Source organism: Pseudophryne corroboree, chromosome 9, assembly GCF_028390025.1.
Source record: "Pseudophryne corroboree isolate aPseCor3 chromosome 9, aPseCor3.hap2, whole genome shotgun sequence".
In the NCBI taxonomy this organism is placed as follows: domain Eukaryota; kingdom Metazoa; phylum Chordata; class Amphibia; order Anura; family Myobatrachidae; genus Pseudophryne; species Pseudophryne corroboree.
The window spans coordinates 302971106-302983322 of record NC_086452.1 but is presented as its reverse complement, the minus strand read 5'-3'; the positions used below and the strand labels follow the sequence as shown (position 1 = coordinate 302983322).

The 12217-nt window shown below is 41.4% G+C and overlaps 6 non-coding genes and 44 pseudogenes across 6 annotated transcripts; all 50 read right to left on the bottom strand.

Annotated features, from left to right (window-relative positions):
• Positions 1-39: 39 nt before the first annotated feature.
• On the bottom strand, positions 40-158 carry LOC134962147 (5S ribosomal RNA; annotated as a pseudogene).
• A 322-nt stretch (positions 159-480) lies between these two features.
• LOC134959956 (5S ribosomal RNA) lies at positions 481-599 on the bottom strand (annotated as a pseudogene).
• Positions 600-705: 106 nt separating this feature from the next.
• LOC134963439 (5S ribosomal RNA) lies at positions 706-824 on the bottom strand (annotated as a pseudogene).
• Positions 825-931: 107 nt separating this feature from the next.
• On the bottom strand, positions 932-1050 carry LOC134962417 (5S ribosomal RNA; annotated as a pseudogene).
• Positions 1051-1157: 107 nt separating this feature from the next.
• LOC134961646 (5S ribosomal RNA) lies at positions 1158-1276 on the bottom strand (annotated as a pseudogene).
• A 107-nt stretch (positions 1277-1383) lies between these two features.
• LOC134960648 (5S ribosomal RNA) lies at positions 1384-1502 on the bottom strand (annotated as a pseudogene).
• Positions 1503-1609: 107 nt separating this feature from the next.
• On the bottom strand, positions 1610-1728 carry LOC134960596 (5S ribosomal RNA). The gene has a single exon (XR_010187786.1). It is a non-coding gene; the product is annotated as a 5S ribosomal RNA (ribosomal RNA).
• Positions 1729-1835: 107 nt separating this feature from the next.
• On the bottom strand, positions 1836-1954 carry LOC134962678 (5S ribosomal RNA; annotated as a pseudogene).
• A 107-nt stretch (positions 1955-2061) lies between these two features.
• LOC134962623 (5S ribosomal RNA) lies at positions 2062-2180 on the bottom strand (annotated as a pseudogene).
• A 107-nt stretch (positions 2181-2287) lies between these two features.
• On the bottom strand, positions 2288-2406 carry LOC134960342 (5S ribosomal RNA; annotated as a pseudogene).
• Positions 2407-2513: 107 nt separating this feature from the next.
• On the bottom strand, positions 2514-2632 carry LOC134960053 (5S ribosomal RNA; annotated as a pseudogene).
• A 107-nt stretch (positions 2633-2739) lies between these two features.
• On the bottom strand, positions 2740-2858 carry LOC134962331 (5S ribosomal RNA; annotated as a pseudogene).
• A 107-nt stretch (positions 2859-2965) lies between these two features.
• LOC134960746 (5S ribosomal RNA) lies at positions 2966-3084 on the bottom strand. Its single transcript, XR_010187809.1, has one exon. It is a non-coding gene; the product is annotated as a 5S ribosomal RNA (ribosomal RNA).
• A 107-nt stretch (positions 3085-3191) lies between these two features.
• LOC134959715 (5S ribosomal RNA) lies at positions 3192-3310 on the bottom strand (annotated as a pseudogene).
• Positions 3311-3417: 107 nt separating this feature from the next.
• Positions 3418-3536, bottom strand: LOC134960006 (5S ribosomal RNA). Its single transcript, XR_010187685.1, has one exon. It is a non-coding gene; the product is annotated as a 5S ribosomal RNA (ribosomal RNA).
• Positions 3537-3643: 107 nt separating this feature from the next.
• Positions 3644-3762, bottom strand: LOC134961601 (5S ribosomal RNA; annotated as a pseudogene).
• A 107-nt stretch (positions 3763-3869) lies between these two features.
• LOC134962011 (5S ribosomal RNA) lies at positions 3870-3988 on the bottom strand (annotated as a pseudogene).
• A 107-nt stretch (positions 3989-4095) lies between these two features.
• On the bottom strand, positions 4096-4214 carry LOC134960752 (5S ribosomal RNA; annotated as a pseudogene).
• Positions 4215-4321: 107 nt separating this feature from the next.
• LOC134960052 (5S ribosomal RNA) lies at positions 4322-4440 on the bottom strand (annotated as a pseudogene).
• A 109-nt stretch (positions 4441-4549) lies between these two features.
• LOC134963729 (5S ribosomal RNA) lies at positions 4550-4668 on the bottom strand (annotated as a pseudogene).
• A 107-nt stretch (positions 4669-4775) lies between these two features.
• Positions 4776-4894, bottom strand: LOC134960837 (5S ribosomal RNA; annotated as a pseudogene).
• A 106-nt stretch (positions 4895-5000) lies between these two features.
• On the bottom strand, positions 5001-5119 carry LOC134962788 (5S ribosomal RNA; annotated as a pseudogene).
• Positions 5120-5226: 107 nt separating this feature from the next.
• On the bottom strand, positions 5227-5345 carry LOC134964735 (5S ribosomal RNA). Its single transcript, XR_010188243.1, has one exon. It is a non-coding gene; the product is annotated as a 5S ribosomal RNA (ribosomal RNA).
• Positions 5346-5452: 107 nt separating this feature from the next.
• On the bottom strand, positions 5453-5571 carry LOC134963147 (5S ribosomal RNA). The gene has a single exon (XR_010188096.1). It is a non-coding gene; the product is annotated as a 5S ribosomal RNA (ribosomal RNA).
• A 107-nt stretch (positions 5572-5678) lies between these two features.
• Positions 5679-5797, bottom strand: LOC134962501 (5S ribosomal RNA; annotated as a pseudogene).
• Positions 5798-5904: 107 nt separating this feature from the next.
• Positions 5905-6023, bottom strand: LOC134961455 (5S ribosomal RNA; annotated as a pseudogene).
• A 107-nt stretch (positions 6024-6130) lies between these two features.
• Positions 6131-6249, bottom strand: LOC134962283 (5S ribosomal RNA; annotated as a pseudogene).
• A 107-nt stretch (positions 6250-6356) lies between these two features.
• LOC134959695 (5S ribosomal RNA) lies at positions 6357-6475 on the bottom strand (annotated as a pseudogene).
• Positions 6476-6582: 107 nt separating this feature from the next.
• LOC134961453 (5S ribosomal RNA) lies at positions 6583-6701 on the bottom strand (annotated as a pseudogene).
• A 333-nt stretch (positions 6702-7034) lies between these two features.
• Positions 7035-7153, bottom strand: LOC134961452 (5S ribosomal RNA; annotated as a pseudogene).
• A 107-nt stretch (positions 7154-7260) lies between these two features.
• Positions 7261-7379, bottom strand: LOC134959456 (5S ribosomal RNA; annotated as a pseudogene).
• Positions 7380-7486: 107 nt separating this feature from the next.
• LOC134960414 (5S ribosomal RNA) lies at positions 7487-7605 on the bottom strand (annotated as a pseudogene).
• A 107-nt stretch (positions 7606-7712) lies between these two features.
• On the bottom strand, positions 7713-7831 carry LOC134961952 (5S ribosomal RNA; annotated as a pseudogene).
• Positions 7832-7938: 107 nt separating this feature from the next.
• LOC134960885 (5S ribosomal RNA) lies at positions 7939-8057 on the bottom strand (annotated as a pseudogene).
• A 107-nt stretch (positions 8058-8164) lies between these two features.
• LOC134964615 (5S ribosomal RNA) lies at positions 8165-8283 on the bottom strand (annotated as a pseudogene).
• Positions 8284-8390: 107 nt separating this feature from the next.
• On the bottom strand, positions 8391-8509 carry LOC134960785 (5S ribosomal RNA; annotated as a pseudogene).
• A 107-nt stretch (positions 8510-8616) lies between these two features.
• Positions 8617-8735, bottom strand: LOC134960556 (5S ribosomal RNA; annotated as a pseudogene).
• Positions 8736-8842: 107 nt separating this feature from the next.
• Positions 8843-8961, bottom strand: LOC134962554 (5S ribosomal RNA; annotated as a pseudogene).
• Positions 8962-9068: 107 nt separating this feature from the next.
• LOC134963641 (5S ribosomal RNA) lies at positions 9069-9187 on the bottom strand (annotated as a pseudogene).
• Positions 9188-9294: 107 nt separating this feature from the next.
• On the bottom strand, positions 9295-9413 carry LOC134961361 (5S ribosomal RNA; annotated as a pseudogene).
• A 107-nt stretch (positions 9414-9520) lies between these two features.
• On the bottom strand, positions 9521-9639 carry LOC134964798 (5S ribosomal RNA; annotated as a pseudogene).
• Positions 9640-9746: 107 nt separating this feature from the next.
• On the bottom strand, positions 9747-9865 carry LOC134961754 (5S ribosomal RNA; annotated as a pseudogene).
• A 107-nt stretch (positions 9866-9972) lies between these two features.
• LOC134959929 (5S ribosomal RNA) lies at positions 9973-10091 on the bottom strand (annotated as a pseudogene).
• Positions 10092-10198: 107 nt separating this feature from the next.
• Positions 10199-10318, bottom strand: LOC134964897 (5S ribosomal RNA; annotated as a pseudogene).
• A 107-nt stretch (positions 10319-10425) lies between these two features.
• LOC134961091 (5S ribosomal RNA) lies at positions 10426-10544 on the bottom strand (annotated as a pseudogene).
• A 333-nt stretch (positions 10545-10877) lies between these two features.
• On the bottom strand, positions 10878-10996 carry LOC134962987 (5S ribosomal RNA). The gene has a single exon (XR_010188081.1). It is a non-coding gene; the product is annotated as a 5S ribosomal RNA (ribosomal RNA).
• Positions 10997-11103: 107 nt separating this feature from the next.
• On the bottom strand, positions 11104-11222 carry LOC134962626 (5S ribosomal RNA; annotated as a pseudogene).
• Positions 11223-11555: 333 nt separating this feature from the next.
• On the bottom strand, positions 11556-11674 carry LOC134961605 (5S ribosomal RNA; annotated as a pseudogene).
• Positions 11675-11781: 107 nt separating this feature from the next.
• LOC134960097 (5S ribosomal RNA) lies at positions 11782-11900 on the bottom strand (annotated as a pseudogene).
• A 107-nt stretch (positions 11901-12007) lies between these two features.
• LOC134962639 (5S ribosomal RNA) lies at positions 12008-12126 on the bottom strand (annotated as a pseudogene).
• Between the last annotated feature and the right edge of the window lie 91 nt (positions 12127-12217).

The window sequence follows — 12217 nt, the reverse complement described above, 5'->3', positions numbered from 1 at the left end:
ATGGAATGCATCAACAGAACGGTGTTGGCAGTATAAAAATACCTACAGCACCTTGTATTACCAGGTGGTCACCCATCCAAGTACTAACCAGGCCCAACACTGCTTAGCTTCTAAGGTCAGATCAGATTGGGCGGATCCAGTGTGGTGTGGCTGTAGATGAGCTTTGAGGTTTCTGTTAGAACTTTTCTACTTCTAACTACTGGTACATAAATGACCAGGTTTGAAAATGGAATGCATCAACAGAACGGTGTTGGCAGTATAAAAATACCTACAGCACCTTGTATTCCCAGGTGGTCTCCCAACCAAGTCCAGCACTGCTTAGCTTCCAAGATCAGATGAGATTGGGTGTATCCAGTGTGGTGTGGCTGCAGATGAGCTTTGTGGTTTCTGTTAGAACTTTTCTACTTCTAGCTACTGGTACATAAATGAACAAATTTGAAAATGGAATGCATTAACAGAATGGTGTTGGCAGTATAAAAATACCTACAGCACCTTGTATTCCCAGGTGGTCTCCCATCCAAGTACTAAACAGGCCCAACACTGCTTAGCTTCCTAGATCAGATGAGATTGGGCGTATCCAGCGTGGTGCGGCTGTAGATGAGCTTTGTGGTTTCTATTTGAACTTTTCTACCACTAGCTACTGGTACATAAATGAAAAAATTTGAAAATGTAATGATTCAACAGAACGGAGTTGCAGTATAAAAATATGTGCAGCACCTTGCATTCCCAGGTGGTTTCCCATCCAAGTACTAACCAGGCCCAGCACAGCTAAGCTTCCAAGATCAGATGAGATTCGGCGTGTCCAGTGTGGTGTAGCTGCAGATGAGCTATGCAGTTTCTGATAGAACTTTTCTACTTCTAGCTTCTGGTACATAAATGAATAAGTTTGAAAATGGAATGCATCAACAGAACGGTGTTGGCAGTATAAAAATTACTACAGCACCTTGTATTCCCATGTGGTCTCCCATCCAAGTACTAACCATGCCTAACACTGCTTAGCTTCCAAGATCAGATGAGATTGGGCGTACCCAGTGTGGTGTTGCTGTAGATGAGCTTTGTGGTTTCTGTTAGAACTTTTCTACTTCTAGCTACTGGTACTTAAATGAAAAAATTTGAAAATGGAATGCATCAACAGAACGGAGTTGGCAGTATAAAAATATCTGCAGCACCTTGCATTCCCAGGTGGTTTCCCATCCAAATACTAACCAGGCCCAGCACTGCTTAGTTTCCAAGATCAGATGAGATTGGGCGTATACAGTGTGGTGTGGCTGTAGATGAACTTTGCGGTTTCTGTTAGAACTTTTCTACTTCTAGCTACTGGTACATAAATGAATAAATTTGAAAATGGAATGCATCAACAGAATGGTGTTGGCAGTATAAAAATACCTACAGCACCTTGTATTCCCAGGTGGTCTCCCATCCAAGTACTAACCAGGCCCAACACTGCTTAGCTTCTAAGGTCAGATCAGATTGGGCGGATCCAGTGTGGTGTGGCTGTAGATGAGCTTTGTGGTTTCTGTTAGAACTTTTCTACTTCTAACTACTGGTACATAAATGAACAGGTTTGAAAATGAAATGCATCAACAGAATGGTGTTGGCAGTATAAAAATACCTACAGCACCTTGTATTCCCAGGTGGTCTCCCATCCAAGTACTAACCAGGCCCAACACTGCTTAGCTTCCAAGGTCAGATGAGATTGGGCGTATCCAGTGTGGTGTGGCTGTAGAAGAGCTTTGTGGTTTCTATTTGATCTTTTCTACTTCTAGCTACTGCTACATAAATGAAAAGATGTGAAAATGGAATGCATCAACAGAACGGAGTTGGCAGTATAAAAATATGTGCAGCACCTTGCATTCCCAGGTGGTTTCCAATCCAAGTACTAACCAGGCCCAGCGCAGCTTAGCTTCCAAGATCAGATGAGATTGGGCGTGTCCAGTGTGGTGTGGCTGCAGATGAGCTTTGCAGTTTCTGATAGATCTTTTCTACTTCTAGCTACTGGAACATAAATGAATAAGTTTGAAAATGGAATGCATCAACCGAACGGTGTTGGCAGTATAAAAATTCCTACAGCACCTTGTATTCCCAGGTGGTCACCCATCCAAGTACTAACCAAGCCCAACACTGCTTAGCTTCCAAGATCAGATGAGATTAGGCGGATCCAGTGTGGAGTGTCTCTAGATGAGCTCTGTGGTTTCTGTTAGAACTTTTCTACTTCTAACTACTGGTACATAAATGAATAAGTTTGAAAATCGAATGCATCAACAGAACGGTGTTGGCTGTATAAAAATACCTACAGCACCTTGTATTCCCAGGTGGTCACCTATCCAAGTACTAACCAGGCCCAACACTGCTTAGCTTCCAAGGTCAGATCAGATTGGGCGGATCCAGTGTGGTGTGGCTGTAGATGATCTTTGTGGTTTCTGATAGAACTTTTCTACTTCTAACTACTGGTACATTAATGAATACGTTTGAAAATGTAATGCATCAACAGAACGGTGTTGGCAGTAAAAAAATACCTACAGCACTTTATATTCCCAGGCGGTCTCCCATCCAAGTACTAAACAGGCCCAACACTGCTTAGCTTCCAAGATCAGATGAGATTGGAAGTATCCAGTGTGGTGTGGCTGTAGATGAGCTTTGTGGTTTCTATTTAAACTTTTCAACTTCTAGCTACTGGTACATAAATGAAAAAATTTGAAAATGTAATGCATCAACAGAACTGAGTTGGATGTATAAAAATATGTGCAGCACCTTGCATTCCCAGGTGGTTTCCCATTCAAGTACTAACCAGGCCCAGCACAGCTTGGCTTCCAAGATCAGATGAGATTGGGCGTGTCCAGTATGGTGTAGCTGCAGATGAGCTTTGCAGTTTCTGAAAGAACTTTTCTACTTCTAGCTACTGGTACTTAAATAAACAGGTTTGAAAATGGAATGCATCAACAGAACAGTGTTGGCAGTATAAAAATTCCTACAGCACCTTGAATTCCCAGGTGGTCTCCCATCAAAGTACTAACCAGGCCCAACACTGCTTAGCTTCCAAGATCAGATGAGATTGGGCGTATCCAGTGTGGTGTGGCTGTAGATGAGCTTTGTGGTTTCTGTTAGAACTTTTCTACTTCTAGCTACTGGTACATAAATGAAAAGGTTTGAAAATGGAATGCATCAACAGAATGGTGTTGGCAGTATAAAAAGACCTACAGCACCTTGTACTCCCAGGTGGTCTCCCATCCAAGTACTAACCAAGCCCAGCACTGCTTAGCTTCCAAGATCAGATAAGATTGGGCGTATCCAGTGTGGTGTGGCTGCAGATGAGCTTTGTGGTTTCTGCTAGAACTTTTCTACTTCTAACTACTGGTACATAAATGAATAAGTTTGAAAACTGAATGCATCAACAGAACGGTGTTGGCAGTATAAAAATACCTACAGCACCTCGTATTCCCAGGTGGTCTCCCACCCAAGTACTAAACAGGCCCAACACTGCTTAGCTTCCAAGATCAGATGAGATTGGGCGTATTCAGTGTGGTGTGACTGTAGATAATCTTTGAGGTTTCTGTTAGAACTTTTCTACTTCTAACTACTGGTAAATAAATGAAAAAGATTGAAAATGGAATGCATCAACAGAACGGAGTTGGCAGTATAAAAATATCTGCAGCACCTTGCATTCTCAGGTGGTTTCCCATCCAAATACTAACCAGGCCCAGCACTGCTTAGTTTCCAAGATCAGATGAGATTGGGCGTATCCAGTGTGGTGTGGCTGTAGATGAACTGTGCGGTTTCTGTCTGAACTTTTCTACTTCTAGCTACTGGTACATAAATGAATAAATTTGAAAATGGAATGCATCAACAGAATGGTGTTGGCAGTATAAAAATACCTACAGCACTTTGTATTCCCAGGCGGTCTCCCATCCAAGTACTAACCAGGGTCAACACTGCTTAGCTTTCAAGATCAGATGAGATTGGGCGTATCCAGTGTGGTGTGGCTGTAGATGAGCTTTGTGGTTTCTGATAGAACTTTTCTACTTCTAACTACTGGTACATTAATGAATACGTTTGAAAATGGAATGCCTCAACAGAACGGTGTTGGCAGTATAAAAATGCTTACAGCACCTTGTATTCCCAGATAGTCTCCCATCCAAGTACTAACCAGGCCCAACACTGCTTAGCTTCCAAGATCAGATGAGATCGGGCGTATCCAGCGTGGTGTGGCTGTAGATGAGCTTTGTGCTTTCTATTAGAACTTTTCTACTTCTAATTACTGGTACATAAATGAATAAGTTTGAAAATGTAATGCATCAACAGAACGGTGTTGGCAGTATAAAAATACCTACAGCACTTTATATTCCCAGGCGGTCTCCCATCCAAGTACTAAACAGGCCCAACACTGCTTAGCTTCCAAGATCAGATGAGATTGGAAGTATCCAGTGTGGTGTGGCTGTAGATGAGCTTTGTGGTTTCTATTTGAGCTTTTCTACTTCTAGCTACTGGTACATAAATGAAAAAAAAATTGAAAATGTAATGCATCAACAGTACTGAGTTGGCAGTATAAAAATATGTGAAGCACCTTGCATTCCCAGGTGGTTTCCCATCCAAGTACTAACCAGGCCCAGCACAGCTTGGATTCCAAGATCAGATGAGATTGGGCGTGTCCAGTGTGGTGTGGCTGCAGATGAGCTTTGCAGTTTCTGAAAAAACTTTTCTACTTCTAGCTACTGGTACATAAATAAAAAGGTTTGAAAATGGAATGCATCAACAGAACAGTGTTGGCAGTATAAAAATTCCTACAGCACCTTGAATTCCCAGGTGGTGTCCCATCCAAGTATTAACCAGGCCCAACACTGCTTAGCTTCCAAAATCAGATGAGATTGGGCGTATCCAGTGTGGTGTGGCTGTAGATAAGCTTTTGATTTCTGTTAGAACTTTTCTACTTCTAGCTACTGGTACATAAATGAATAAGTTTGAAAATGTAATGCATCAACAGAACGGAGTTGGCAGTATAAAAATATCTGCAGCACCTTGCATTCTCAGGTGGTTTCCCATCCAAATACTAACCAGGCCCAGCACTGCTTAGTTTCCAAGATCAGATGAGATAGGGCGTATCCAGTGTGGTGTGGCTGTAGATGAACTTTGCGGTTTCTGTTAGAACTTTTCTACTTCTAGCTACTGGTACATAAATGAATAAATTTGAAAATGGAATGCATCAACAGAATGGTGTTGGCAGTATAAAAATACCTACAGCACCTTGTATTCCCAGGTGGTCTCCCATCAAAATACTAACCAGGCCCAACACTGCTTAGCTTTCAAGATCAGATGAGATTGGGCGTATCCAGTGTGGTGTGGCTGTAGATGAGCTTTGTGGTTTCTGTTAGAACTTTTCTACTTCTAACTACTGGTACATTAATGAATACATTTGAAAATGGAATGCATCAACAGAACGGAGTTGGCAGTATAAAAATACCTACAGCACCTTGTATTCCCAGGTGGTCTCCCATCCAAGTACTAACCAGGCCCAGCACAGCTTAGCTTCCAAGATCAGATGAGATTGGGCGTGTCCAGTGTGGTGTGGCTGCAGATGAGCTTTGCAGTTTCTGTTAGAACTTTTCTAATTCTAGCTACTGGTACATAAATGAAAAAATTTGATAATGGAATGCATCAACAGAATGGTGTAGGCAGTATAAAAACACCTACAGCACCTTGTATTCCAGGGTGGTCTCCCATCCAAGTACTAAGCAGCCCCAACACTGCTTAGCTTCGAAGATCAAATGAGATTGGGCGTATCCAGTGTGGTATGGCTGTAGATAAGCTTTGTGGTTTCTGTTAGAACTTTTCTACTTCTAACTACTGGTACATAAATGAATAAGTTTGAAAATGGAATGCATCAACAGAACGGTGTTGGCAGAATAAAAATACCTACAGCACCTCGTATTCCCAGGTGGTCTCCCACCAAAGTACTAAACAGGCCCAACACTGCTTAGCTTCCAAGATCAGATGAGATTTTTCGTATCCAGTGTGGTGTGGCTGTAGATGAGCTTTGTGGTTTCTGTTAGAACTTTTCTACTTCTAGCTACTGGTACATAAATGAATAAGTTTGAAAATGGAATGCATAAACAGAATGGTGTTGGCAGTATAAAAATACCTACAGCACCTTGTATTCCCAGGGGTTTTCCCATCCAAGTACTAAGCAGCCCCAACACTGCTTAGCTTCCAAGATCAGATGAGATTGGGCGTATCCAGTGTGGTGTGGCTGTAGATGAGCTTTGTGGTTTCTGTTAGAACTTTTCTAATTCTAGCTACTGGTACATAAATGAAAAAATCTGAAAATGGAATGCATCAACAGAATGGTGTAGGCAGTATAAAAACACCTACAGCACCTTGTATTCCCAGGTGGTCTCCCATCCAAGTACTAAGCAGCCCCAACACTGCTTAGCTTCCAAGATCAAATGAGATTGGGCGTATCCAGTGTGGTATGGCTGTAGATAAGCTTTGTGGTTTCTGTTAGAACTTTTCTACTTCTAACTACTGGTACATAAATGAATAAGTTTGAAAATGGAATGCATCAACAGAACGGTGTTGGCAGAATAAAAATACCTACAGCACCTCGTATTCCCAGGTGGTCTCCCACCAAAGTACTAAACAGGCCCAACACTGCTTAGCTTCCAAGATCAGATGAGATTTTTCGTATCCAGTGTGGTGTGGCTGTAGATGAGCTTTGTGGTTTCTGTTAGAACTTTTCTACTTCTAGCTACTGGTACATAAATGAATAAGTTTGAAAATGGAATGCATAAACAGAATGGTGTTGGCAGTATAAAAATACTTCCAGCAACTTGTATTCCCAGGTTGTCTCCCATCCAAGTACTAACCAGGGACAACACTTCTTAGCTTTCAAGATCAGATGAGATTGGGCTTATCCAGTGTGGTGTGGCTGTAGATAAGCTTTGTGGTTTCTGTTAGAACTTTTCTACTTCTAACTACTGGTACATAAATGAATACGTTTGAAAGTGGAATGCATCAACAGAACGGTGTTGGCAGTATAAAAATACCTACAGCACCTCGTATTCCCAGGTGGTCTCCCACCAAAGTACTAAACAGGCCCAACACTGCTTAGCTTCCAAGATCAGATGAGATTTTTCGTATCCAGTGTGGTGTGGCTGTAGATGAGCTTTGTGGTTTCTGTTAGAACTTTTCTACTTCTAACTACTGGTACATAAATGAATAAGTTTGAAAATGTAATGCATCAACAGAATGGTGTTGGCAGTATAAAAATACCTACAGCACCTTGCATTCCCAGGTGGTCTCCCATCCAAGTACTAAACAGGCCCAACACTGCTTAGCTTCCAAGATCTGATGAGATTGGGGATATACAATGTGGTGTGACTGTAGATGAGCTTTGAGGTTTCTGTTAGAACTTTTCTACTTCTAGCTACTGGTACATAAATGAAAACAATTGAAAATGGAATGCATCAACAGAACGGAGTTGGCAGTATAAAAATATCTGCAGCACCTTGCATTCTCAGGTGGTTTCCCATCCAAATACTAACCAGGCCCAGCACTGCTTAGCTTCCAAGATCAGATGAGATTGGGCGTGTCCAGTGTGGTGTGGCTGTAGATGAGCTTTGTGGTTTCTGTTAGAACTTTTCTACTTCTAGCTACTGGTACAAAAATGAATAAGTTTGAAAATGGAATGCATAAACAGAACGGTGTTGGCAGTATAAAAATACCTACAGCACTTTGTATTCCCAGGAGGTCTCCCACCCAAGTACTAACCAGGCCCAACACTGCTTAGCTTCCAAGGTCAGATGATATTGGGCAGATCCAGTGTGGTGTGGCTGTAGATGAGCTTTGCCGTTTCAGTTAGAACTTTTCTACTTCTAACTACTGGTACATAAATGAACATGTTTGAAAATGGAATGCATCAACAGAACGGTGTTGGCAGTATAAAAATATCTACAGCACCTTATATTCCCAGGTGGTCTCCCATCCAAGTACTAACCAAGCCCAACACTGCTTAGCTTCCAAGATCAGATGAGATTGGGCGTATCCAATGTTGTGGGGCTGTAGATAATCTTTGTGGTTTCTGTCAGAACTTTTCTACTTCTAACTACTGGTAAATAAATGAAAAAGTTTGAAAATGGAATGCATCAACAGAACGGAGTTGGCAGTATAAAAATATCTGCAGCACCTTGCATTCCCAGGTGGTTTCCCATCCAAATACTAACCATGCCCAGCAATGCTTAGTTTCCAAGATCAGATGAGATTGGGCGTATCCAGTGTGGTGTGGTTGTAGATGAGCTTTGTGTTTTCTGTTAGAACTTTTCTACTTCTAGCTACTGGTACATAAATGAATAAGTTTGAAAATGGAATGCATCAACAGAACGTTGTTGGCAGTATAAAAATACCTACAGCACCATGTATTGCCAGGTGGTCTCCCATCCTAGTACTAACCAAGACCAACACTGCTTAGCTTCCAAGATCAGATGAGATTGGGCATATCCAGTGTGGTGTGGCCGTAGATGAGCCCTTTGGTTTCTGTTAGAACTTTTCTACTTCTAACTACTGGTACATAAATGAATAAGTTTGAAAATGGAATGCATCAACAGAACGGTGTTGGCAGTATAAAAATACCTACAGCACCTTGTATTCCCAGGTGGTCTCCCATCCAAATACTAACCAAGCCTAACACTGCTTAGCTTCCAAGATCAGATGAAATTGGGCGTATCCAGTGTGGTGTGGCTGTAGATGAGCTTTGTGGTTTCTGTTAGAGCTTTTCTACTTCTAACTACTGGTAAATAAATGAAAAAGTTTGAAAATGAAATGCATCAACAAAACGGAGTTGGCAGCATAAAAATATCTGCAGCACCTTGCATTCCCAGGTGGTTTCCCATCCAAATACTAACCAGGACCAGCACTGCTTAGTTTCCAAGATCAGATGAGATTGGGCGTATCCAGTGTGGTGTGGCTGTAGATGAACTTTGCGGTTTCTGTTAGAATTTTTCTACTTCTAGCTACTGGTACATAAATTAATACGTTTGTAAATGAAATGCATCAACAGAATGGTGTTGGCAGTATAAAAATACCTCCAGCACCTTGTATTCCCAGGTTGTCTCCCATCCAAGTACTAACCAGGCCCAACACTTCTTAGCTTCCAAGATCAGATGATATTGGGCGTATCCAGTGTGGTGTGGCTGTAGATAAGCTTTGTGGTTTCTGTTAGAACTTTTCTACTTCTAACTACTGGTACACAAATGAATAAGTTTGAAAATGGAATGCATCAACAGAACGGTGTTGGCAGTATAAAAATACCTACCGCACCTCGTATTCCCAGGTGGTCTCCCACCAAAGTACTAAACAGGCCCAACACTGCTTAGCTTCCAAGATCAGATGAGATTGTTCGTATCCAGTGTGGTGTGGCTGTAGATGAGCTTTGTGGTTTCTGTTAGAACTTTTCTACTTCTAGCTACTGGTACATAAATGAATAAGTTTGAAAATGGAATGCATCAACAGAACGGTGTTGGCAGTATAAAAATACCTGCAGTACCTTGTATTCCCAAGTGGTCTCCCATCAAAGTACTAAACATGCCCAGCACTTCTTAGCGTCCAAGATCAGATGAGATTGGGCGTACCCAGTGTGCTGTGGCTGTAGATGAACTTTGCGGTTTCTGTTAGAACTTTTCTACTTCTAGCTACTGGTACATAAATGAATAAGTTTGAAAATTGAATGCATCAACAGAATGGTGTTGGCAGTATAAAAATACCTACAGCACCTTGTATTCCCAGGTTGTCTCCCATCCAAGTACTTACCAGGCCCAACACTTCTTAGCTTCCAAGATCAGATGAGATTGGGCGTATCCAGCATGGTGTGGCTGTAGATAAGCTTTGTGGATTCTGTTAGAACTTTTCTACTTCTAACTACTGGTACATAAATGAATAAGTTTGAAAATGGAATGCATCAACAGAATGGTGTTGGCAGTATAAAAACACCTACAGCACCTTGTATTCCCAGGTGGTCTCCCATCCAAGTACTAACCAGGCCCAACACTTCTTAGCTTCCAAGATCAGATGAGATTGGTTGCATCCAGTGTGGTGTGACTGCAGATAATCTTTGTGGTTTCTTTTAGAACTTTTCTACTTCTAACTACTGGTAAATAAATGAAAAAGTTTGAAAATAGAATGCATCAACAGAACGGAGTTGGTAGTATAAAAATATCTGCAGCTCCTTGCAATCCCAGGTGGATTACCCATCCTAATACTAACCAGGCCCAGCACTGCTTAGTTTCCAAGATCAGATGAGATTGGGCGTATCCAGTGTGGTGTGGCTGTAGATGAACTGTGCGGTTTCTTTTAGAACTTTTCTACTTCTAACTACTGGTACATAAATGAATAAGTTTGAAAATGGTATGCATCAACAGAATGGTGTTGGCAGTATAAAAATACCTACAGCACCTTGTATTCCCTTGTGGTTTCCCATCCAAGAATTAAACAGGCCCAACACTGCTTAGCTTCCAAGATCAGATGAGATTGGGCGTATCCAGTGTGGTGTGGCTGTAGATGAACTTTGTGGTTTCTGTTAGAACTTTTCTACTTCTAGCTACTGGTACATAAATGAATAAGTTTGAAAATGGAATGCATAAACAGAATGGTGTTGGCAGTATAAAAATACTTCCAGCAACTTGTATTCCCAGGTTGTCTCCCATCCAAGTACTAACCAGGGGCAACACTTCTTAGCTTTCAAGATCAGATGAGATTTGGCTTATCCAGTGTGGTGTGGCTGTAGATAAGCTTTGTGGTTTCTGTTAGAACTTTTCTACTTCTAACTACTGGTACATAAATGAACATGTTTGAAAATGGAATGCATCAACAGAACGGTGTTGGCAGTATAAAAATATCTACAGCACCTTATATTCCCAGGTGGTCTCCCATCCAAGTACTAACCAAGCCCAACACTGCTTAGCTTCCAAGATCAGATGAGATTGGGCGTATCCAGTGTGGTGGGGCTGTAGATAATCTTTGTGGTTTCTGTCAGAACTTTTCTACTTCTAACTACTGGTAAATAAATGAAAAAGTTTGAAAATGGAATGCATCAACAGAACGGAGTTGGCAGTATAAAAATATCTGCAGCACCTTGCATTCCCAGGTGGTTTCCCATCCAAATACTAACCAGGCCCAGCAATGCTTAGTTTCCAAGATCAGATGAGATTGGGCGTATCCAGTGTGGTGTGGCTGTAGATGAACTTTGTGGTTTCTGTTAGAACTTTTCTACTTCTAGCTACTGGTACATAAATGAATAAGTTTGAAAATGGAATGCATAAACAGAATGGTGTTGGCAGTATAAAAATACTTCCAGCAACTTGTATTCCCAGGTTGTCTCCCATCCAAGTACTAACCAGGGGCAACACTTCTTAGCTTTCAAGATCAGATGAGATTTGACTTATCCAGTGTGGTGTGGCTGTAGATAAGCTTTGTGGTTTCTGTTAGAACTTTTCTACTTCTAACTACTGGTACATAAATGAATACGTTTGAAAATGTAATGCATCAACAGAATGGTCTTGGCAGTATAAAAACACCTACAGCACTTTGTATTCCCAGGTGGTCTCCCATCCAAGTACTATCCAGGCCCAACACTTCTTAGCTTCCAAGATCATATGAGATTGGGCGTATCCAGTGTGGTGTGGTTGTAGATGAGCTTTGTGTTTTCTGTTAGAACTTTTCTACTTCTAGCAACTGGTACATAAATGAATAAGTTTGAAAATGGAATGCATCAACAGAACGTTGTTGGCAGTATAAAAATACCTACAGCACCATGTATTGCCAGGTGGTCTCCCATCCTAATACTAACCAAGACCAACACTGCTTAGCTTCCAAGATCAGATGAGATTGGGCGTATCCAGTGTGGTGTGGCTGTAGATGAACTTTGTGGTTTCTGTTAGAATTTTTCTACTTCTAGCTACTGGTACATAAATTAATAAGTTTGAAAATTGAATGCATCAACAGAATGGTGTTGGCAGTATAAAAATACCTCCAGCACCTTGTATTCCCAGGTTGTCTCCCATCCAAGTACTTACCAGGCCCAACACTTCTTAGCTTCCAAGATCAGATGAGATTGGGCGTATCCAGCGTGGTGTGGCTGTAGATAAGCTTTGTGGATTCTGTTAGAACTTTTCTACTTCTAACTACTGGTACATAAATGAATAAGTTTGAAAATGGAATGCATCAACAGAATGGT